A 24590-nucleotide genomic window follows, 5' to 3' on the forward strand; every position below is an offset into this window, starting at 1 on the left:
GGGCACAAGTGATATCAAAGTTGAAGAGAAAAACAAAGAGGATGCATATATACATTGAGGTCTTATTTTTTTACATATAATAATGGTAACAGATTAGGACTTGTTTGATTAGAGGTGAATTTAAGGAGATTAATTTTCTTCTTAGTTAAAATTGAATAGAAAAGGATTTAATCTTCCACAATCCTCTTTGATCCAAATGCAACCGAACAAGATCTTAAGGCTTTGTTTGGGTAAAGAGCGATTGAGAGTGAATTGATGTGTATTGAAGGAATTAAGAGGGAAATTAGTTTATATTACACTCCGATACATCCCATATCATCTCAATCCACTCCACTCCACTCTGAGATTACCCAAACAAGCCCCCTGATGCCATGTTCGTTTACATAGGGATCAAAGAGAATCGATGGGAATTAAATCTCTTCCTATTCAATTTTGACTTGATAGCGATTTAATCTCCTTCAATCTCGTTTAATCCCCATCAAACCGAACAAACCCTGAGAGGATATATATATATATATATATATATATATATATATATATATATATATATATATATATATATATATATATATATATACTTCCCTTGACATTATAGCGAAGTATCAGTTTTTCTCCAACACAGCAAAGTACCAATTTCATCATGAAATGTCATGTTCCTAGGATAAATTCCAGTGCGCTTGGTTGATGAGGTTAAATAAACAAGAACCAGATAAACTAGATGTCAAATGGAGAGCAAAGACACTACGGATTCTGGTATGCGTGATGGATGGGTATCTGTTTTTTTATATATTTTTATGAGGTGATGTTCTGATGTTTATCTTCTATAATCAGTCATTGTAGTTTATTGAAGATCTTTGGAGGTAAAGAGCAGATAAGCATTCTTTATGTGAAAAGGGAACTTGAGCTCCCGATTTCAGGATTTGGCAACGAAATCATTGCATTAATCGCTTCTGGCGATCAGTTAGATTTTTAGGGTGGATGGGTATTTGTTTTTTTACCTTTTTTTGAAGTGATGTTACAATGTTTATCTTGTATAATCAGTAATTGTGGTTTATTGAAGATCTTTGGACGTAAAGAGCAGATCAGCAGTCAATCCTTTATGAATAGGGAACTTTTTGGTTTGTTTATTCATCTATTGGCCTCTTGATTTCAGGATTTGGCAACGAGGAGGTTTTAGTTGTTACTAAGTTTTGTTCTTGAAAATCTTAAACAAAGTGGATTACTTTATTGTCTGTAGCAGACCTTTTAGTTTGATGCTCGGTTAAGAAGATCCTTAGGAATTAGGATGCAACTTTTCCCCGTGGAATTGCTAATAAAACTTAAATTAAAATAACGCATGATCTTTGTTGCCCAAAATCAAAAGCCTAAATTTATATAAAATTATAAAAAATAAGCATAATACACTAATATTTTATCGAATAATTTATATGTCGTCCTAACGCAGGGACACTATACTAGTAGACTTATATAATGTCACTTTCCGGTCACTCCTTACACCTAGCACAACTACTAGCAAATTCTAGACACATTTTTAGGCTTTTTATGATGAATAAGAAGAGGGCATCTGAGTCGTTTACATTTGAACCTAACAAATTACTCCTTCAATCCTCAACCTCAACCACTGCTAGCAAAGCGGATCTTCCTGTTGGCCCATCCAGGGCGGCTCCTGTCCCCAGACAACACCCCCAACATGTGGCTGGAGGCCTGGAGCCAAGCAGCTGCGAAGCCAGAAATTTTTAGGAGCTCAACGTTTATCTAAAACATATGATAGTTTTTTTTTCTACAATCCACTCCTTTCATGTCTAGTACGTATGTGCACAAAGTTTCGAATTAATATCACTAAGGTCTTGTTCCGTTATTCTCATTACATATGAATTGGATGAGATTGAAAAAAAAATTAAAAAGAACTTGTGATTTAAACTCACTCAATTCTACACAATCCACATAGATTGAGAGCTAACCGAATAAGCCCTAAATGTGCCCACAGTATAACTGATGCCAACAAAGATCAACCGTCTTTAATTTGGGAGATCTCGACAGTTTCTTCAACATCTCAGTCTGTTTGTTTGCCTTTAATTTGTACCGGTTTTTAATATTTCTACAGTGCTCCCCCCATAATGTTGATGTTCTCTGTCCTGACATATGGATCAGCAAGTACCACATCCTTATCTGAAGATCGATTGTGTTCGTAGGGAAAGGGGTTTTGTCAATGTGCATGTCCCATCTCCATGGGATCAATGGTCCTTTATTGACACGATTGGATCTGTTAACAAAGATATTCTAACCTTTAGAGCCTGTTTAGATGCAATCAAGCTAATTGTTAGCAGACTAAAAAAGCAGTGGGATTAGCTGACTAACTATTAACTGATTTTAGTTAGAGTTGAACCAGGTAATAAATTAATGGATAGTTGTGGGTATAGCTCATAGTTAGAGGCTTAGAGCTATGGGTGTTTGTCTTTAGCTAAAAGCGGCTAATGATAAATTATTAGCTAAGTGTTTTGTATGTCTCCAACTAATTTTAGGAGCTAACTATTAGCTATAATACATTCTAACATGCTCTAATAAATCATTTGAGAAAAGAGTTACATTATTTACAATAATACTATTGTATCCATTCTTCAAATGGCGGTCAAGTATGAGAAATTCACTCGATATCTTATCACACTTAGATGTCAAAGGTAAATTTAGTGGTATCTTTCTGTCATTTTTTAAGAATTTTAGAGGCACAAATATATGACTTGGGCGTTTGGCTTCAGATGAATAAGCCCCATCTATGTCGCCGCACATGGGCATGTACCCATAACCAAAGATCTTTTAGATCTTCCTGGGCAATTAGTTTCTCTACACATTGTTGACGCCGATTTGGACAGCGCCAATCATTAGGGATGTATGGCCTGGCGGTGCCCTCTGCGGCGGCGAGGACGGTCCGCGGCTCTGGGCCGGACGGTCCGCGACCTGGGTGCAGGAGCGGCACCTTCCCTGCGTCGCACCGAACGGTCCGCGCACAGGGCCGAACGGTCCGCGATGGCACATGGTCGTCTTCCTCCTCGCTGGAATCTAGATGTCTCCCTGGTGGAGAGAACTTAGGGTGCTTCGGGTCGACAGGTCACCTGGGGCGTCCCAAGACAACGTGTAGTCACCTAAAAATTAAGAGGCAGTCGAGATATAGTATTTTGAATGAACGAGTAGATCTTGCCCCCTCGGGAGGGGTAAGATCCTAGGGTCGTCCTGGGGTCGGCAGGCCACACAGGACGGATCTAGACGACATAGAGTCAAATAGGGGTGGAGGTGGATATGCAGAAGGCTACAAATAAAGCTACACTACATGTACTCCTAGGGCAGGAAAAGTAAATAAAGTAGATAGGTTCGATTGGAATGTGTTCGGGGGTTCTCAATCGGTCGTACCTCTTTATATTTATAGGAGAGAAGGTCTGGACCTGTTTCTAGGAGATAGCCAACAACTACCACGTGATTAGATAGATAACCATGGACGAGATAAGGATAATCACCTGAGTTGATCTGATCGCGGGGCCGCGGACCGTCCGGGTGAAAGGGAAATGTGCCCTTGGGCAATTTCTATTATGTTTTGGTGATTAAGTGCCCAACACATTTAATTAAGTTCTTATGTGTTAAATGAAGAGAAAAGTGCAAATCGAGACACGAGGTATGTTTCTAGACTTAGTACATTGTTTTAAGTACTAACATATTTTGTCTAAGTGCTAGAAACAGGAAAAGAAAGAATTGCAAAGGACTTGGCTGTGGGCAGCCAAAGTCCAGCTCGGCCTGGCACACCGGACTGTCCGGTGGTGCACCGGACAGTGTCCGGTGCGCCAGGCTGGTCTCCGGTGAACAAGCCGCTCTCGAGAAAAGTTTGGTGGCATATGGCTATAATTCATCGGACTGTCCGGTGAGCCAACGGTCGCCAGCGCAACGGTCGGCTGCGCAATCCGCGGGCGACGCGTGGCCCGCGCCAACGGCCGGCAGGGTGCACCGGACTGTCCGGTGCGCCAACTGTCCCGAATCTGCAACGGTCGTCTACGCCAGAAAAGGAAGAAGATCGGCACTGGACCGTCTACAGTGACTGTCCGGTGGCGCACCAGACTGTCCGATGCGCCACTCGACAGAAGGCAAGGATAGCCTTCCTTGTTGATCTTCAACGGCTCCTAGCTACCTTGGGGCTATAAAAGGGACCACTAGGCGCATGGAGGAGCTACCCAAGCTTACAAGAAACATTCTAAGACTCCAACTTCACGCGTTCGATTCTTTGAGATAGTGACTTGAGCTCCATTTGAGTTGTAAACTCCGTGCGTTGTGTTTTGAGCTCGAGTTGTGACTTGTGTGTGTGATTGTGCTGTGGATTTGAGTCTTGTGTGCGTTGCTCTCCCCTCCCTTACTTCTGTGCTTCTTTTGTGATCGTCATTGTAAGGGCGAGAGGCTCCAAGTTGTGGAGATTCCTCGCAAATGGGAGAAAGACTAAGAAAGGAAAAACCGTGGTATTCAAGTTGATCATCGGATCACTTGAAAGGGGTTGAGTGCAACCCTCGTCCATTGGGACGCCACAATGTGGAAGTAGGCAAGTGTTACTTGGCCGAACCACGGGATAAAATCGCGTGTCTCTTGTGTGCTTTCTCTTTGATTGTCTGTGTTCACAAGAGCTCGTTTCAAGCTACTTAGCCATTCTAACCTTCATAACTAAATTTTGTGGCTATTAGTATTGAATTTTACAGGATCACCTATTCACCCCCCTCTAGGTGCTCTCAATTGGTATCAGAGTCGTTTTCTTCACGTAAGGGACTAATCGCCCGAAGAGATGGATCCTAAGGGAAAGGGGATGGTGGTCAACGACAAGGAGAAGGAGTCCCTCTTCAACGAGCCAAAGGACGACAAGCCCACTGACTCAGGATCGAGTCACAAGAAGAGGGACGGGAAGAAGAAGAAGAGGCGCATCAAGAAGATCATTTACTACGACAGCGACACCTCCTCTTTTTCACCAAGAGATGACGAGACGATGACTCGTCTAAAAAGAAACCGGTTAATCAAAACAATTCATTTGATTATTCTCGTATTCCATTCAATTCTAATGCTCATTTGTTATCAATTCCACTTGGGAAACCTCCACACTTTGATGAAGACTACTCTTTTTGGAGTCACAAAATGCGTAGTCACTTATTTTCTCTCCATCCTAGTATTTGGGAGATTGTTGAAAACGGAATGCATTTTGATAGTACTAACAATCCCGTTTTCATAAATGAGCAAATCCATAAGAATGCACAAGCTACCACTGTTTTGCTAGCATCTTTGTGCAGGGATGAATACAACAAGGTGAGCGGCTTGGACAACGCCAAGCAAATCTGGGACACCCTCAAGATATCGCATGAGGGAAACGACGCCACCATGATCACCAAAATGGAGTTGGTGGAAGGCGAGCTGGGGAGGTTCGCGATGATCAGGGGAGAGGAGCCAACACAAACATACAACAGGCTCAAGACCCTAGTCAACAAGATTAGAAGCTATGGAAGCACAAGATGGACAGACCACGACGTCGTCCGACTAATGCTAAGGTCATTTACGGTAATTGACCCCCGTCTTGTCAACCTTATTCGTGAGAATCCCAGGTACACCAAGATGACGCCCGAGGAGATTCTTGGGAAGTTTGTGAGCGGGCGCATGATGGTGAAGGAGTAGCATCCCAAAAATTCAAATCTTGAAATTTTCTCAAACTCGCTCTAAATTCAAAATGAATTTCAAATTTCAGTTCAAAATGTTTGTTTGCGAGTTGATATCATCAAATAAAATATAGTGGTCTATATTCTCTCCAAAATTCTCCTCAAAAGATCCTACAAATATTTCCCCAGTGACCCCCCTTAAATTCTTTCCAGAAATACCGCCCAGATATTTCCCGAGTAATCCCCTTCAAGTTCTTTTCAGAAATACTGCCCAAATATTCCACCAATATATCTCCAAGTATTTTCTTCCTCAGAAATACCTTCCGAATCATTTTTCAAGTCCCCACAAATATTTTCTTCATAACTTTTCTCATGCTCATACGTATATGTATGCCTCTAGTATCACACGGTGAGCTCTACAAGCTAATCTCACTTATACAAGACAAATACATGCTAATCTCCCACTAATCCTCTCATCCCTCCCCCTAATCCCCCACCATGGCTATAAATAGAGGGGCAAGGGCCTCCTCTCATCCCACCCCAAGCCATTTCATGGCAACTCTCTTCCCCCCCCCCCACACACACACACCCACTCCATGTTCCACACAAGCACACACTAGCACAAGGATCGTTCGGTCGTTCTTCGATCGTTCGTCCCCCTGTTCTTAGTTTGTTCGTTCGTTCGTCCGATCGCTTGATCGTTCGCCCGATCGTTCATGGTTCGTTCGTCCGATCGTTCGATCGTTCGTCCGTTCGTTCGTCCAAATAATCTTTTTCCTGCTGTTATGCTACCGAAATTCTGATTGTTCGTTCGATCAACCATTCGATTGTTCATCGTTCGTTCATAGTTCCTATTCGTCGTTCATCGTTCGTTCATAGTCCCTATTCATCATTCTTCTAGATAATCTTTGTCCTGTCGTTATGCTACCAAAATTCCGATCGTTCGTTCGTCCGATCATCCGATCGTTCGCCCGTTCGTTCATAGTTCATATTCATCGTTCATCATTCGTTCATACGACTATTCACCATCACTATTCACCGTTACTATTTATCGGCGTTTCGAGACCGGGGGGTCCCTAAGCCGACGAGTGAAATGTCGCCGCGTGCCCCAGCCCAGATGGGTCGGCGCGAGGCCGAGCGCGAAGGGGGGAAGTGAGGTGGCCGGAGATGGGCGAGAGAGAGGTAGAAATCCCGCGGCCTTCGTGTTTGTCCTGCGCCGAGGTCGGGTGCGCTTGCAGTAGGGGGTTACAAGCGTCCACACGGGAGAGGGAGCGAGCGGCCTTGCGCGAGCGCCTGTCTCGTCCTCGTCCCCGTGCGGCCAACCCTCTCTAAGAGGGCCCTGGTCCTTCCTTTTATAGGCGTAAGGAGAGGATCCAGGTGTACAATGGGGGTGTAGCAGAGTGCTACGTGTCTAGTGGGGGAGAGCTAGCGCCCTAAGTACACGCCATCGTGGCGGCCGGAGAGATTTTGGCGCCCGGTTTGTGTGATGTCGTGGCCGTCGGAGGAGCGCTGGAGCCTGGCGAAGGGACAGCTGTCGGGGCTGTTGAGTCCTTGCTGACGTCCTCTTGCTTCCGTAAGGGGGCCGAGAGCCGCCATCGTCAGGGAGCGTGCGGGGCGCCATCATCGCCTATCTAGCGGAGCGAGCCAGATGGGACGCCAGTCTTGTTCCTCGTAGCCTGAGTCAGCTTGGAGTAGGGTAATGATGGCGCCTCCCGTTGACGTGGTTGGCCCGCGCCCTAGGTTGGGCGATGTGGAGGCTCCTCCGAGGTCGAGGTCGAGTCCGTCTTCCGTGGCCGAGGTCGAGTCTGAGCCCCTAGGTCGGGCGAGGCGGAGGCCGTTGGCTGAGGTCGAGTCCTCGCCCCTAGGTCGTGCGAGGCGGAGGCCGTTGGCTGAGGCCAGGGCGGAGTTCGAGTCCTGGGGTCGGGCAAAGCGGAGTTCGTCGTCTTCTGGGGCTGAGCCCAAGTCCGAGCCCTGGGTCGGGCGGAGCGGAATTCGTTGTCTTCTGGGGCTGAGCCCAAGTCCGAGCCCTGGGTCGGGCGGAACGGAGTTCGCCGTCTTCAGGGGCTTAGCCCGAGTCTGAGCCCTGGGTCGGGCGGAGCGGAGTTCACCGTCTTCCGGGGCTTAGACCGAGTCCGAGCCCTGGGTCGGGCGGAGCAGAATTCGTCGTCTTCTGGGGCTGAGCCCAAGGCCGAGCCCTGGGTCGGGCGGAACGGAGTTCGCCGTCTTCCGGGGCTTAGCCCGAGTCCGAGCCCTGGGTCGGGCGGAGCGGAGTTCGCCGTCTTCCGAGGCTTAGCTCGAGTCCAAGCCCTGGGTCGGGCGAAGCGGAGCTTCCTATGGTGCTGCGGCCGGGCCTGACTGCCTGTCAGCCTCACTCTGTCAAGCGGCACCGCAGTCGGAGCGGCGCAGGCGGCGCTGTCTTTTTGTCAGACCGGTCAGTGGAGCGGCGAAGTGACGGCTGTCACTTCAACTCTGTCGGCTGAGGGGCGCGCGTCAGGATAAAGGTGTCAGGCCACCTTTGCATTAAATGCTCCTGCGATTTGGTCGGTCGGTGCGGCGATTCGGTCAGGGTTGCTTCTTGGCGAAGACAGGGCCTCGGGCGAGCCGGAAATATGTTCGCCGCTGGAGGGGGGCCTCGGGCGAGGTGGAGATCCCCCGGGGTCGGCTGCCCTTGTCCGAGGCTAGGCTCGGGCGAGGCGTGATCGAGTCCCTCAAATGGACTGATCCCTGACTTGATCGCACCCATCTAGCCTTTATAGCTTTATGCTGATGGGGGTTACCAGCTGAGAATTAGGAGCCTTGAGGGTACCCCTAATTATGGTCCCCGACAGTAGCCCCCGAGCCTCGAAGGGAGTGTTAGCACTCGCTTGGAGGCTTTCGTCGCACTTTTTTGCAAGGGGACCAGCCTTTCTCGGTTGCGCTTTGTTCTGGCGGGTGCGCGCGAGCGCACCCACCGGGTGTAGCCCCCGAGGCCTCGGAGGAGTGGTTTGACTCCTCCGAGGTCTTAATGCCTCGCGCAATGCTTCGGCTGGTCTGGTCGTTCCCTCATGCGAGCTGGCCGTAGCCCGGGTGTACGGTCGGGTCCCAAGTTCTCGGGCTGGTATGTTGACGCTGTCAACGGTTTGGCCGGAGCCGGGTTTGCGAGAGCAGCCCCCGAGCCTCTGCACAGGGCGAGAGGGCGATCAGGGACAGACTCGACTTTTTTACCTACGCCCCCGCGTCGCCTTTCAGCAAGGAGGAGGGGGGAGAGCGCCATGTTGCCCTCGGTGGGCGCCGAACATGGTGTCTCCGGTGAGCTGCAGGCGGGTGATCCGAGCGGACGTCCGTGCCCCATTCGTTAGGGGTCGGCTAGAGGCCTAGAGGCGCGCCCAAAAGTACCTGCGGGTGATCTGCCGGACCCGGTCCCCTGGCGACGGGGTCCTAGGGCTCGATGCCTCCCTCTGATGGGATTCCGTTACAAGATCGTTCCCGCTGGTCTCGGAAATGTCCTAGGGTACCTCGGGAGCGCAGCCCGAGCCTTGGTTATGTATCGAAAGTGCCCATGGTCATCCCTCGCTCTATGTCTGAGGCGGATGTGAACCCTTCGGGGGCCAGCCTTCGAACCCCTGATCAGTAGTGGGCACGGAGCCCGAGTAGCCTGAGGCGGCCGTTGAACCCTTCTGAGGGGCCGGCCTTCGAACCTCTGACCAGTAGTGGGTGTGGAGCCCACGTGCTCTGAGGCGGCTGTTGAACCCTTCCGAGGGGTCAGCCTTCGAACCTCTGATCAGTAGGGAGGCTCGGAGCCTAGTTCCTTCACGGGGAAGGATCCTTTTCAGGGTATCCCCCTTTCCCGGTCCCTGTTGCAAGAGAGAGAGAAAGAGGAAAAAAGGAAAAGGATACGAAATCGAACGACGTGGCGTACCTTTTTTTTTGACGCGGTCATTATGGCGAAGGCGAAGCGTCGCTCGCTTCTCCTGCCAGAGGCGCCGCCTGTCCCGCCGCGGAGTTAATGCGACGGGGCGAGTGGTTCGCGGGGCGGCCGTTGCGCGTGCGCGAGCCGTTCGAGGAGCGGAACACGGGCGCGTTGTCTTCACGCCGTGAGAGAGGGTTCTCTCGCTGCCGCCGGATGGGACGTAAGCTTGGCTGACGACGTGATCGCTGCTCCTGCCCGCCTGCCACCGCCATTACTACCGGCCCATTTTTGGCCGCATTGACCGTCGCGCCAGGCTGGCACTGCTGGGTCGTGCGCTGGGTCGCCTCGAGTCGCGGTATTGGTTCCGCAGTCGAGGAGGCGCGGTGGTGGCGCAAGTGGCGATGCAGTTGCATGCACGAAGCATTCGGCGCGCCGGTTGCATGACGCGTGGGCCTGGGCCTCCATGCTGGGCGTGTTGGGAGTCGCAGAAGTGCGCCTACTTGGCGCGGTTGCATGCCGCCTGCATGGCTGCCCGCCCTTTCGCCTGCTGGTCTGGGCAAAAGTGGAGAGCCGCTTGTAACCGCTGGGCGGTTGCATGCACCGCGCACGGCGGTTTGGCTTCTTCTGCTCTGGGCCAGCTTGCATGACGTGTGGGACCCAGCCCCCGCGCCGTAGGGGAGGACCTTGGAGCGTGTTGGAGAAGACTCAGCCCACGACAGCTGGGGACGCAAGTATGGAGAGTCGCCTTTAAAAGGAGGGTGACCCTCTTGGAAGGCGACCATGTCTTCGCGCTCCCCTATGCATCGTGTCTTTCCACCTTCCAAGCCCCCGGATGGGGGATACCCGCCGTCTTTCCGCCTCGTCGTTGGAGGAACGCAACTCCGCGGGAGTTGGTACCTTTCAGCCATCGTTCGGCTTCAAGGATTTTCATCATGCAGCCCGGTTGCACCCCTCCGCCGGCGGTCACCCAAGATGGTGACCACCAGCCCCTGGGTGGGGAGAAGCAAGCCGGGCTGCGATCTTGGTCCCACCCTCAGCTTCAAGGATGTTCATCATCCTCGCTGGGGTGGAGGCCGGGCTGAGCCAGAGCTCTACCTCCCGCGCGGGTTCGTGGGTCGGCCTCTCCTTCGACGTTCGAGGGAGAGGGCGCTCACTGGCCCTGCGGGCGGGTCGGACTTCGACAACACGGGGCCGGTTGACGGCGGGCGTCGTCAGCCTCAGCGCGTCGGGCTCGTCGGCTTAGCTCCCGGTGCCCCCTCCTGCCGGAAGGCGGCTGCCGCGCCGTGTGCACGGGAGGACCGTCCAAGATATCGCGCGCTGCCAGGGCAGCGTTCTTGTTCTGGGGCAGTCATGCCTTTGCATCGGTACGGCGCCTCCGCGCGGAGGTCGGTGCCCCACTCGTCCGGGAGGATCTGTGTGGGGATCTGCCGGAGGGCGGACGGCCCCTGTCGTCGGTGCCGAGGTGGAGGCGGCTCGAGAAGTCCCCGTTGCCGACGGGATCACCGCCACCATCCGCGCTTCGGGCCCCCAGCTCTTTGTGCTTGTCCTCGCCCCTCGAGCGTCGGCGTGGGCGAGGGCAAGATTGCAGCAGCATCCGCCTTGAGGCCCTCGCTGCTGCAGTTCGGCCACCCGGAGCGGGGGTCATTGTCGTTGCTGTCGGAGCGGGCGACGGCGAGCCGCCCGTCGGTCTTCTGTTGCTCTGCAGGCCCCCCCCATCGAGTGGGGTTGTTCGTACCCGCGGAGGTGGAACCGGAGTTTCGTTTGTAATGGCACTTCGAATGCCAGTGTTTTTGTTCATTGTGGCTGTCGAGGCCTGAACATGTATGTAATTTCGGCGCGGAGCCGTGTTTTTTCCTCCTTTTCGAGCACTAAGACTCGCCTGTTGGTTGTCTGAACCGCTTCACCAAGCGTGAGTCGCCCCGTGTAAAGGTGATGAGTGAGGTATCCGTATCCCGGAGGCGTAGGAGTCCCTCGGCTCGGTCAGCCTTGTTGTCCGAGGCTTCCCTTGCTTAGTTAGAGGAACCCCTCGGCCGCTCTTCGATGAGCCGAGGCCAGGGGTAGCGGTGTCAGCACGAACAGAGGCAGAGTTGGCTCAAAAAGAAGACCTGGTCGGCCGGAGCCTGGCCGGGTCGTCCGTTAGCGGGACTGACGTCGGAATTGATCTGCCGAGGCCTCGGGTCGGGCTGATGTCCTTGGCCCCGGGGTGACCGGCCGAGCCGCCTGCTCGAGCCGGATTCTCGGAGAAGACCCTGGCGGCGATGGCCTGGACTTGGTGTTGACGTTGTCCTTCAGAGCGGAGACCCTTGGACCGCGTCGCCGTCCGAGGCTAGGTCGGACCTCGCCGAAGGTGTTGTCGACGCCGAGGGTGCTGCTGCTCCCTTTGGCCGTCAAGATCCGAGCCTGCAGGATCGGATTATCTTGTAGCATGTCACTTCAAGGTCGGAAAGTAGGTCGGAGGCTTTCCTCGTCTTGACTACGATGTCATCGACGTAGGCCTTGACCGTGCGGCCAATGTGTTCGCCGAACACATGGTTCATGCACCGCTGGTACGTCGCGCCCGCATTCCTCAAGCCGAACGGCATGCTGACATAGCAGTACATGCCGAAGGGTGTGATGAAAGAAGTCGCGAGCTGGTCGGACTCTTTCATCCTGATTTGGTGATACCCTGAGTAGGCATCGAGGAAAGACAGGGTTTCGCACCCAGCAGTGGAATCCACAATTTGATCGATGCGAGGCAGAGGGTAGGGAACCTTCGGACATGCTTTGTTCAGACAAGTGTAGTCTACACACATCCGCCATTTCCCCCCTTTCTTTCTCACAAGCACAGGGTTGGCAAGCCATTCGGGATGGAATACCTCTTTGATGAACCGTGCCGCCATTAGCTTGTGGATCTCCTCGCCTATAGCTTTGCGCTTTTCTTTGTCGAATCGGCGCAGAGGCTGCTTGACGGGTCGGGCTCCGGCTCGGATGTCCAGAGAGTGCTCGGCGACATCCCTCAGTATGCCGGGCATGTCCGAGGGACTCCACGCGAAGACGTCGGCGTTCGCGCGGAGAAAGTCGACGAGCACTGCTTCCTATTTGGGATCAAGCCCGGAGCCGATCCGGACTTGCTTGGAGGCGTCGCTGCTGGGGTCGAGGGGGACGAACTTGACCGTCTCCGCTGGCTCGAAGTTGCCGGCATGACGCTTCACGCCTGGCACCTCCTTAGAGAGGCTCTCCAGGTCGGCGATGAGGGCCTCGGACTCGGCGAGGGCCTCGGCGTACTCCACGCACTCCACGTCGCATTCGAACGCGTGTTTATACGTGGGGCCGACGGTGATGACCCCGTTGGGGCCCGACATCTTGAGCTTGAGGTAGGTGTAGTTGGGGATGGCCATGAACTTCGCGTAGCATGGCCTCCCCAGTACCGCGTGGTAGGTTCCTCGGAACCCGACCACCTCGAACGTCAGGGTCTCCCTTCAGAAGTTGGAGGGTGTTCCGAAGCAGACGGGAAGATCGAGTTGTCCGAGGGGCTGGACGTGCTTCCCGGGGATGATCCCATGGAAAGGCGCAGCGCCCGCCCGGACCGAGGACAGATCGATACGCAGAAGCCCGAGGGTCTCGGCGTAGATGATGTTGAGGCTGCTGCCTCCGTCCATGAGGACCTTGGTGAGCCTGACGTCGCCGATGACGGGGTCGACGACGAGCGGGTATTTCCCCGGGCTCGGCACGTGGTCGGGGTGGTCGGCTTGGTCGAAGGTGATGGGCTTGTTGGACCAGTCTAGGTAGACTGGCGCCGCCACCTTCACCGAACAGACCTCCCGACGCTCTTGCTTGCGGTGCCGAGCTAAGGCGTTCGCCGCTTGCCCACCGTAGATCATGAAGCAGTCGCGAACCTCGGGGAACTCTCCTACCTAGTGATCTTCCTTCTTATTGTCGTCGCGGGCCCTGCCACCCTCCGCGGGTGGCCCGGCCCTGTGGAAGTGGCGCCGAAGCATGACGCACTCCTCAAGGGTGTGCTTGATGGGCCCCTGTGGTAGGGGCACGACTCCTTGAGCATCTTGTCGAAAAGGTTGGCACCTCTGGGGGGTTTCCGTGGGTTCTTGTACTCGGCGGCGGCGACAAGGTCCGCGTCGGCGGCATCGCGTTTCGCTTGCGACTTCTTCTTGCCCTTCTTCTTGGCGCCGCGCTGAGTTGACGCCTCGGGGGCATCTTCCGATGGGCGGCCCTGGGGCTGCTTGTCCTTCCGGAAGATAGCCTCGACCGCCTCCTGGCCGGAGGCAAACTTGGTGGCGATGTCCATCAGCTCGCTCGCCCTGGTGGGGGTCTTGCGACCCAGCTTGCTCACCAGGTTGCGGCAGGTGGTGCCGGCGAGGAACGCGCCGATGACATCCGAGTCGGTGATGTTGGGCAGCTCGGTGCGCTACTTCGAGAATCGCTGGATGTAGTCCCGGAGAGACTCTCCCGGCTATTGTCGGCAGCTTCGGAGGTCCCAGGAATTCCCGGGGCGCACATACGTGCCCTAGAAATTGCCGGCGAAAGCTTGGACCAGGTCGTCCCAGTCGGAGATCTGCCCCGGAGGCAGGTGCTCCAACCAGGCGCGAGCGGTGTCGGAGAGGAACAGGGGGAGGCTGCGGATGATGAGGTTGTCATCGTCCGTTCCACCCAGTTGGCAGGCCAGACGGTAGTCCGCGAGCCACAGTTCCGGTCTCGTCTCCCCCGAGTACTTCGTGATAGTAGTCGGGGGTCGAAACCGGGTCGGGAACGGCGCCCGTCGTATGGCCCTGCTGAAGGCCTGCGGACCGGGTGGTTTGGGCGAGGGACTCCGATCCTCCCCGCTGTCGTAGCGTCCCCCACGCCTGGGGTGGTAGCCTCGGTGCACCCTCTCGTCTGGTGGGCCCGACGGTCGCGATGATGGTGCTCGTTGCCGAGGCGTCCCGGGGCCGCAGGCGCTGTGTTGCGCGTGCGCCCGGTGTAGACCGAGGCTTCCCGCATGAATCGGGAAGTCGCGACACGATGTTCCGAGGGGTGCCCCTGCCTTCGGGAGGCGGAGCTCTCGGCCCGCCGGACCGCGGCGCCTTCCAGGAGATTCTTGAGCTCTCCCTGGATTCGCCGCCCCTCGGTGGTTGATGGCTCTGGCATCGCACGGAGAAGCATTGCTGCTGCAGCCAGGTTCTGGCCGACCCCACTGGGTGCGGGTGGCGGCCTGACCCTGACATCATCGGCGATGCGGTGCTGGAAGCCCTGGGGTAGATGACGGATTTCTCCGGCCGGAGGTTGGCCCGCCCATGCCTGCCCAACGTCCCGACGAATTGGCTCAAGCGCTCCTGCTCCCTCGTCGAGCCTGGCCTGCACCCCGCGGATTTTCTCGAGCTGTGGGTCGTGACCCCCCGCCGGAACGGGGACCACAGCTAGCTCCCGTAGGATGACAACGCGAGGCACCGGCCTAGGGAGATCACCGTCCTCCGGCATGCCGAGATGGTTGCCTTCGGAGGGCCCCCTAGATCGACGTGGAAACATTCGCGGCTTGGGCCGCAGTCCTCGTCGCCGAGGCTGCGGCTACCATCGGAACAGTCAGAAAGGCAGTAGTCGCATGCGGTCATAAAGTCCCGCATGGCACTGGGGTTGCCAAGTCCGGAGAAATCCCAGCAGAAGTCGGGCGCGTCGTCTTCCTCGGACCTAGAGGGCCCGTAGGTCGAGACGTCTGTCAGCCGGTCCCAGGGTGACCGCACACGATACCCCAGAGGGTTTGGACTCGCCTCTATGAGGGCGTCCGCCAAAGAGAGGTCGCTTGGCGGTTCGAGGCTGAATCTGAAAGGCGTGAGATGGGAATCGGCCGATACCTCTTGGTCGACGGGCGGCGATGAAGTCACGTCGGGGACTGACCGCACCGTCGTCTCAGGTACGAGGGTGACATCCAGCAAGCCTTTCGCGAGCGCACTGGCGTCGTCCGTTTGCCCGGAATCGGCGCGTTGTGGGGAGACGACGCTCGTCCTCGTCTCAAACGCGAGGTCGATGCCCGACGCGCCCCCCGTTAGGGCGCTGGCGCCGTCGACTCGCTCGACAGCCGACGAGGCGCTACCTTCTGCTTGGCCTTGGTTGCCCCGCCTCCTCCTCCGTCGGCGGGGGAGAGGACGGGGTGAGCTCGAATGTTGTTCTTCCACCACGCAGGGAAGACGTCGTCGATTCCGCCGCCGGCGGGCGGGCTGTCGGCCACCATTGTCGCTGTCGCACGGCGGTGGAAGGAGTATCATGTCGTAGCTGCCATCGAGGGAAACGAACTCAAGACTCCCGAAACGGAGCACCGTCCCAGGTTGGAGAAGTTGCTGGAGACTGCCCATCTGGAGCTTGACGGGAAGCTGTTCGTCAACACGCAGCATGCCCCTACCTGGCGCGCCAACTGTCGGCGTTTCGAGACCGGGGGGTCCCTAAGCCGACGAGTGAAATGTCGCCGCGTGCCCCAGCCCAGATGGGTCGGCGCGAGGCCAAGCGCGAAGGGGGGAAGTGAGGTGGCCGGAGATGGGCGATAGAGAGGTAGAAATCCCGCGGCCTTCGCGTTCGTCCCGCGCCGAGGTCGGGTGCGCTTGCAGTAGGGGGTTACAAGCGTCCACACTGGAGAGGGAGCGAGCGGCCTTGCGCGAGCGCCTGTCTCGTCCTCGTCCCCGTGCGGCCAACCCTCTCTAAGAGGGCCCTGGTCCTTCCTTTTATAGGCGTAAGGAGAGGATCCAGGTGTACAATGGGGGTGTAGCAGAGTGCTACGTGTCTAGCGGGGGAGAGCTAGCGCCCTAAGTACACGCCATCGTGGCGGCCGGAGAGATTTTGGCGCCCGGTTTGTGTGATGTCGTGGCCGTCGGAGGAGCGCTGGAGCCTGGCGGAGGGACAGCTGTCGGGGCTGTTGAGTCCTTGCTGACGTCCTCTTGCTTCTGTAAGGGGGCCGAGAGCCGCCATCGTCAGGGAGCGTGCGGGGCGCCATCATCGCCTATCTGGCGGAGCGAGCCAGATGGGACGCCGGTCTTGTTCCTCGTAGCCTAAGTCAGCTTGGAGTAGGGTAATGATGGCGCCTCCCGTTGACGTGGCCGGCCCGCGCCCTAGGTTGGGCGATGTGGAGGCTCCTCCGAGGTCGAGGTCGAGTCCGTCTTCCGTGGCCGAGGTCGAGTCCGAGCCCCTAGGTTGGGCGAGGCGGAGGCCGTTGGCTGAGGTCGAGTCCGAGCCCCTAGGTCGGGCGAGGCGGAGGCCGTTGGCTGAGGCCAGGGCGGAGTTCGAGTCCTGGGGTCGGGCGAAGCGGAGTTCGTCGTCTTCTGGGGCTGAGCCCAAGTCCGAGCCTTGGGTCGGGCGGAGCGGAATTCGTCGTCTTCTGGGGCTGAGCCCAAGTTCGAGCCCTGGGTCGAGCGGAACGAAGTTCGCCGTCTTCCGGGGCTTAGCCCGAGTCCGAGCCCTAGGTCTGGCGGAGCGGAGTTCGCTGTCTTCCGGGGCTTAGCCCGAGTCTGAGCCCTGGGTCGGGCGGAGCGGAATTCGTCGTCTTCTGAGGCTGAGCCCAAGTCCGAGCCCTGGGTCGGGCGGAACGGAGTTCGCTGTCTTCTGGGGCTTAGCCTGAGTCCGAGCCCTGGGTCGGGCGGAGCGGAGTTCGCCGTCTTCCGGGGCTTAGCTCGAGTCCGAGCCCTGGGTCGGGCGAAGCGGAGCTTCCTATGGTGCCTGCGGCCGGGCCTGACTGCCTGTCAGCCTCACTCTATCAAGCGGCACCGCAGTCGGAGCGGCACAGACGGCGCTGTCTTTCTGTCAGACCGGTCAGTGGAGCGGCGAAGTGACGGCGGTCACTTCGGCTCTGTCGGCTGAGGGCCGCGCGTCAGGATAAAGGTGTCAGGCCAACTTTGCATTAAATGCTCCTACGATTTGGTCGGTCTGTGCGGCGATTCGGTCAGGGTTGCTTCTTGGCGAAGACAGGGCCTCGGGCGAGCCGGAAATATGTTCGCCGCTGGAGGGGGGCCTCGGGCGAGGCGGAGATCCCCCGGGGTCGGCTGCCCTTGTCCGAGGCTAGGCTCGGGCGAGGCGTGATCGAGTCCCTCGAATGGACTAATCCCTGACTTGATCGCACCAATCAGCCTTTGCAGCTTTATGCTGATGGGGGTTACCAGCTGAGAATTAGGAGCCTTGAGGGTACCCCTAATTATGGTCCCCGACACTATTCATCGTTACTATTCACCAACACTATTCACCATCGTTACTATTCATTGTATTATTCATCATCGTTACTGTTCATCATCGTTACTACTCAACGATGATATCTATGGTAACTTTTTCGTCATCACTATTCATCGTTACTATTCATTGTTACTATTCATCGATTAGCCGATCACCCAAAATTTCAACTACTCATCCATCATGCTGTCCAGTCCACCCAAGACCAGCCAGACCCATATTCCAGTCATACGAACTCAGGTGACTGTGATTTTCCTTCCAGTAGGGAACTTCCCATCTGGTCACCCATCCCAGGTTTCTCCAAGTTGAGCACGCTTAACTTTGAGATTCCTTTGAACCAGGCTTCCAAACTCATATTCCAATAATTCTTGTTTCTAAATTCTTATCAAACTATTCCCTATCCAACCATGTCATCCCTTAAGCATGGTCCATATTCCAGAAAACTCCCAAAATACTCTTGTCCCATGTTCTGCCTGTAACTCTCCTGTTCATACTAAGTCAGACGATTCATTTGTCACTATTCTCACCAACAGTGAACTTCACTGTGCTACACCACATACACCCAGCTACCCCCCTCTCCACACACACTCAACACCCTCAGCCAAGGCAAACACCCCACCCACTCAGTTACTCTGCTCTGCAGGCTACACACATAGTGTCGCTTCGCCTCCAGTCCACCCTCCTGGTAAGCACCTCCGCTCCACCACCAGTAATATCACAACACCACATAACACAGATTCTACTCAAGACTCTACCCATCCATATATCGTTATTGTGACCACTATACTAAATATTTGTTGGTATACTTGCTGGTTTGTATGTTTGCTTGTTCATATTGCATAGTTATCGGAGCGTTCGTGCCGTCTCGTGGAGGCCAGATCTGCAAGTCTACGCCAGGCGGTGGAGCCAGAAGCCAGTTTCGTGAGCTCTCCTTCCCCTTCGCCGGATTAGCACGGCAAGCTCATTGGATCCCTTTGATGCATAAATTACCTATGTTTTTCAACCACGACCCTCAGCCTGTTATTTTATGCATGATATGATTTTGAGATAAGTTATTATGGCCATCCAAGCCGCTTGCCGCAATCAATCCTTAATATATTTGTTACAAATGATTTGAGAAAAGGTGTGAGTTTTCAAAAGAAAATGCTTTTCAAAATGTGTATGATGAAGGGTTTTCACCCTTATCACCTTGTGAGTGGGATAATCAGGGACTCCCTGGTTTAGGGGAGGGTCTAAGGTGATGGCTCAGCTGGTTTAGGCATGAGCAGAAGGATTGTCCCCTCGTATAAGGACCGGTTTGTCATCTTTCACTACATGTACTCATGACAAGTACAACCACTCGAGACTGTGTGGGCAGTCACTCAATCTGAACTCGTACGGTCCAACCCCAGGGTTATGAAGGCTGAGGAGCACCGGGAGGATAAGGAGGGGGAATGTTTTGTCCGGTTTGGACATGGTGGTGGCCTGACTCCTTCCGGTATAACCGTTAAGGTTAGGACTTGCGAGGAAAGAAAGAGATTCGGATTCGGGTCTCACTAGCTATGAGATCGCAGAGCCGGACTAGTGGGTAAAGTGTACCCCTCTGCGCAGAGTTTGAAAACCTATTCGAATAGTCTGTGTCCATAGGAATGGACGAGTCTGGTGTGGTATGCCAATTAGTGTTTTGTTTTCAAAAAAAAGGTGCTTTTGAGAAAAGTGGTTTTTAAAAGGTCAGGCGATTGAACCGTGAGCTATGGTGGACGGGAAGTCCAGTAGCTGTTTGTGGAAATGAAAACCAGTGGGAAACTGCTGAGATACCTGGATGGTTTAGTCCAGGGGATTTTATTCTAATATTGAAAAACTTCCTGCTCCTTTACGAGAGGATGCGCTTTGCAAAATACAAAATGTTTTTCAAAACAACCTTGCATAAAATATTGCTGTTTCTGCAAAATATCCTGAGCTCCACATATTCCATGCATTATATCTGATTTCCCTATTCCGTGGGTGAAGGTGGGTTGCTGAGTACGTTTGTACTCACCCTTGCTTATTTGTTGTTTTTCAGAAAAAGGAGATCGGGTAAGAGTTACGACTGTTCCCAACCTTGCCTGTGGTTGTTGGACCGTTGATTTGCTTCGCTGCGTATATCGGGCTGCTTCAGCCCCACTCTGATGATATGTCCCGAGTTGTGGACCAACTCTTAAAGTTGATCGCCACCTTTATAGGTTTGTCTTGTTTAAGCAGATCTGGAACTATCTGATGTATAAATGTGTTTACTAGCATCCTAGGACTAGTAATTGTATCACATTTGAGTCCTAGAGGATTGGGACGCTTCAGGTGGTATTAGAGCTGTTAGGTTGGCCGCAGGACGTAACCCTTAGCCTGATCAAAAGTTTTTGAGTCCAAACTATTTTCTTAAAAAAATCTTTCTCTCATCCCTTCATTTCAAAAATGCTTTCCCCCTTTCCTTCTCTCAGAAGTCAGATGGAGGTCCGCTGCCAAACCAGCTTGTGCCAGAATGAAGATGGTTTCCCCAAGTTTCTGAGAGCATGCATAGTTCGCCTCAGAATCAGAAGCCAGCCAGAGTATGATGGTCGTGAATTCGTCGAGCATGACACAGAGAAGTGTGTCGTGACTGTATACATTGGATCCAGTCCACACCATGTGGAATGGAGTGTCACTGCTGCTGGGCACAGATTCAAAGACACCTGTCAAGTCGTCGCTCGCAAGGCATTGAGGGCCCTGTGTCAAATTTATGAAGAAGAAGTGGCTGACACCCCGCTCAGATTCTTTCCGCCCTTTCAGAGAGACCGTCCCGCTTGGATGGCCAGGATGCATGCATTGGAAGAGCTGCAGCTGCTTGAGGATGACCCCACAGTCGTGTACCTCACTGCATACCTGCTCACCCTGGATGCGCAGTATGATTTCTTGGCTCGGCACCACCGTCAGATGATTGCCCGAGCAGAAGATGCAGAGAAGCTCAACCGTCAGCTCCATGTGGATCTCACCACAGCTCAAGCCCATGTAGCTGCCTTGGAAAGTCATGAAGTCATTGTTGTTGAAGCCCTGAAGCAAGCCAAGGATGAGCATGTCCAGAAGTTGATGGAGGCCTACTTGGTAACCCATAACCAACGTAGAGCCCTGCGGATCCAAGAGCCCGCTTCATCCAACCCAGTTCAACCCAGGAGAGTTGAAGATCCCCAGATTCTTGAAGGTCACCCGGTCTCTATCAAAGGAGAGAAGAAGACTTGGGAACTCCCGGAAGGAGCCATAGTCTTGGAAGGAATTCCAGTCTTCCCTCAGGCTATGGATAAGCAAGAGCACCCTGAATCCTCCCAAGATCCCCCGCAAGAGTTGTTTGAGCCCCTCACCATGAAGAAGATTCCAGCGCCATCCCTTGAGGTCAAGGAAGAAGCTGCAAGCACCCCGCCAGCACCACCGCCCTCTGAGGAGCTACAAGAGCCAGTTCCGCTTGAAGAAGAGTTCGACCCCGTGCTACCATCTCAGTCGCTGCCAGAAGAAGTCATCAACATCAGCTCCCTCTTGACCCATCCAGGAGATGTCTCAGATTGAAGTTGTGTGTCAGGCTCGCTAGAAGAGAAGTTGCCTGGTCTGAAGTTAGTATGCCTAGTCCTCTGCGTGCATTGGGTAGTGAAGCTTTTCTTCACTTTGGTTAGAGCCTTGCATGTATGAGAGGTAATCGTGTAGACTCGTGTTTTGCAAAATTCTAATTGTGTGGCCCCCTAGGGCATTTCAAAATGAATTTCGCTTGATGTTTTCTCCCCTTTCATGTGCATATGTGATGCCTTAACGTTAGTGCTCATAAGTTGCATTTAGCATAGTTCTCAATTCAGGAGCCAAGCAATAGTAGTTATGCTTAGCCCCTAAATCCAAGTAGTTCGTGATTTGGAAAACTCTATTCTTCCCTTATTCAAAACATTTGATTTGTTTGTGCTTATCATTGCTGAGCTTGTGTGTTTTCTTTCTTTTTAAGAAAGGTTTTCTCTAAAAACATAGATCATAAATTAGAGCTAATCCTCACCTTATGCTTCCATTCTCATCTTAACCCATCTCAAGAGAAAAGTACCTTACCCAAGAAGATACCGGGAAGCTTACCCTTGAAGCATGGAACAAGTTACAGAGGAACCTATCCAGTCGCTCAGTCAAAAGGACCGACCGTGAGAATCAAAGCACTGCCCCTGAGTCAAAGTAAACAGGAAAAGAGGACAGAAGAAGTTATTACCATGCAGAGAGGCAAAGATTCTTGCAACCAGAGACCACAAACATCAGGGTCATTGACCCCACCACTCACCCGTGCCCCCCGCACGCGTGCTCGCCTCCATACGCACTACCACCGCCGCCCCGCCCCCTTTGCAGCACACCCACCGCCACCATTGTCGCCGGCAACACCAGGCCCCCCTATCCCCTCCGTCGCATCCGCTGCCACGTGGCACCTACTCCATCACCACCACTCCGCACCCGAGCACCACATCGCATACCGCTCGCCTATAAAACTTCCGCACCAGCTCCCTCAGTTCCCATCCCAAGCAAAACACTCCCGATAAAATACCCTCTGCCAAATAGCAAGCAACTCCATTTTCCACTCCCTCGCCCCTAAGATCACAATGCTTGGTGATTCTTGGGTTGAAGACTGTTGCTCATGGTTCATAGTATTTGGTTTCCTCCAGTGTCGCGAACTCAGAACATTGTCACATTGTCGCGAACTCAGAACACCACTCCCCCGCCCCAATCCCTCGCCCGAAGCTCACCGACGGCGATCCCCGCCGCGAAGCTCCGCCACCTCCCCGCGGACAGCCCCCACCAGGCCCCTTCTAGCCAAATCAAGCCTACCCCTAGGTTCGCTAACCTCTCCCCGTGCTAAGGCACCTCCCCGTGGCCCAAGAACTGGGTCACCGGCGGCGAATCGCCGCCGAGCCCACCGGCGGCCGGGTTTCTTTCCCCGTGGCCGGCCGGTTCGCCCGTGCCGTCGACCCACGGCGCCGTTCCCCCCTCCGCTCTCGCTGACGTGTGGGCCCCGCGGTGACGCCGTCGCTCCCGTGTGCCCACGCCGTCTCCCTCGCCCTTGGGCCGCAACTGGGCCGGCGCCCTCGCGCGCGTGCCCTGCGCCTGGCTGGGCCAAACCCCCCCCCCCCCCGGCCCACTTGCGAAGGAATTCCTTTTCTTTTTCCTTTCTTCAACCTTTTCTCATTTAATTAGTATTCCTCAATATTTTATGCACCAAAAATTATCCAAATAATTTCTAAAGTCACAAATAATAATAATGTTAGCTTATGACACACTGCAATTGGAAAACCTCTGTTGATGTATTGTTTTTATTTAATGTTTTTACTAGAAGAAGCGGGGACCGCTGATCCGGAACCCGTAGCCCCGGAAGAAGGGCCGGAGCCCGATCTCCCAGAAGTAGATCTTTTGTGCCAGGAAAGCTTCGACGAAGGCAAGTCCATCCTTCCTTTGATGCATAAATTACCTATTCTTTCTACCACTACCTAGGTCAGGACTCCAGGGTGGGATAATTGCATTGTGAGCAAAGAGACCTGAAGCGTCCCGATCCTCTGGGACTCAAATGTGATACAATTACTAGTCCCAGGAGGCTAGTAAACACATTTATACATCAGATGATTACAGATCTGCTTAAACGAGACAAACCTATAAAGGTGGTGATCAACTTTAAGAGTTGGTCCACAACTCGGGACATATCATCAGAGTGGGGCTGAAGCAGCCCGATATACGCAGCAAAGCAAATCAGCGGTCCAACAACCACAGGCAAGGTTGGGAACAGTCGTAACTCTTACCCGATCTCCTTTTTCTGAAAAACAACAAATAAGCAAGGGTGAGTACAAACGTACTCAGCAGCCCACCTTCACCCGCGGAATGGGGAAATCAGATATAATGCATGGAATATGTGGAGCTCAGGATATTTTGCAGAAACAACAATATTTTATGCAGGGTTGTTTTGAAAAACATTTTGTATTTTGCAAAGCGCATCCTCTCCCAAAGGAGCAGGAAGTTTTTTTTCAATATAGGACAAAATCCCCTGGACTAAACCATCTAGGTATCTCAGCAGTTTACCACTGGTTTTCATTTTCAAAAACAGCTACTGGACTTCCCGTCCACCATAGCTCACGGCTCAACCGCCGGACCTTTTAAAAACCACTTTTCTCAAACGCACCCTTTTTTCTTGAAAACAAAACACTAATTGCCATACCACACCAGACTCGTCCATTCCTGTGGACACAGACTATTCGAGTAGGTTTTCAAACTCTGCGCAGAGGCGTACACTTTACCCACTAGTCCGGCTCTGCGGTCTCATGATCAATGAAATCCGAATCCGAATATCTTTCTTTCCTCGCACGTCCTAACCTTAACGGTTATACCGGAAGGAGTCAGGCCACCACCATGTCCAAACCGGACAAAACATTCCCCCTCCTTATCCTCCCGGTGCTCCCCAGCCTTCATAACCCTGGGGTTGGACCGTACGAGTTAAGATTGAGTGACTGCCCACACAGTCTCGAGTGGTTGTACTTATCATGAGTACAGGTAGTGAAAGATGACAAACCGGTCCTTATATGAGGGGACAATCCTTCTACTCATGCCTAAACCAGCTGAGCCTTCACCTTAGGCCCTCCCCTAAACTAGGGAGTCCCTGATCATCCCTACTCAAAGGTGATAAGGGTGAAAACCCTTCATCATACACATTTTGAAAAGCATTTCCTTTTGAAAAACTCACACCTTTTCTCAAATCATTTGTAACAAATATATTAAGGATTGATTGCGGCAAGCGACGTGGGTGGCCATAATAACTTGTCTCAAAATCATATCATGCATAAAATAACAGGCTGAGGGTTGTGGTTGAAAGATCATAG

The sequence above is a fragment of the Zea mays genome, chromosome 2 (assembly GCF_902167145.1).
Source record: "Zea mays cultivar B73 chromosome 2, Zm-B73-REFERENCE-NAM-5.0, whole genome shotgun sequence".
Taxonomy (NCBI): domain Eukaryota; kingdom Viridiplantae; phylum Streptophyta; class Magnoliopsida; order Poales; family Poaceae; genus Zea; species Zea mays.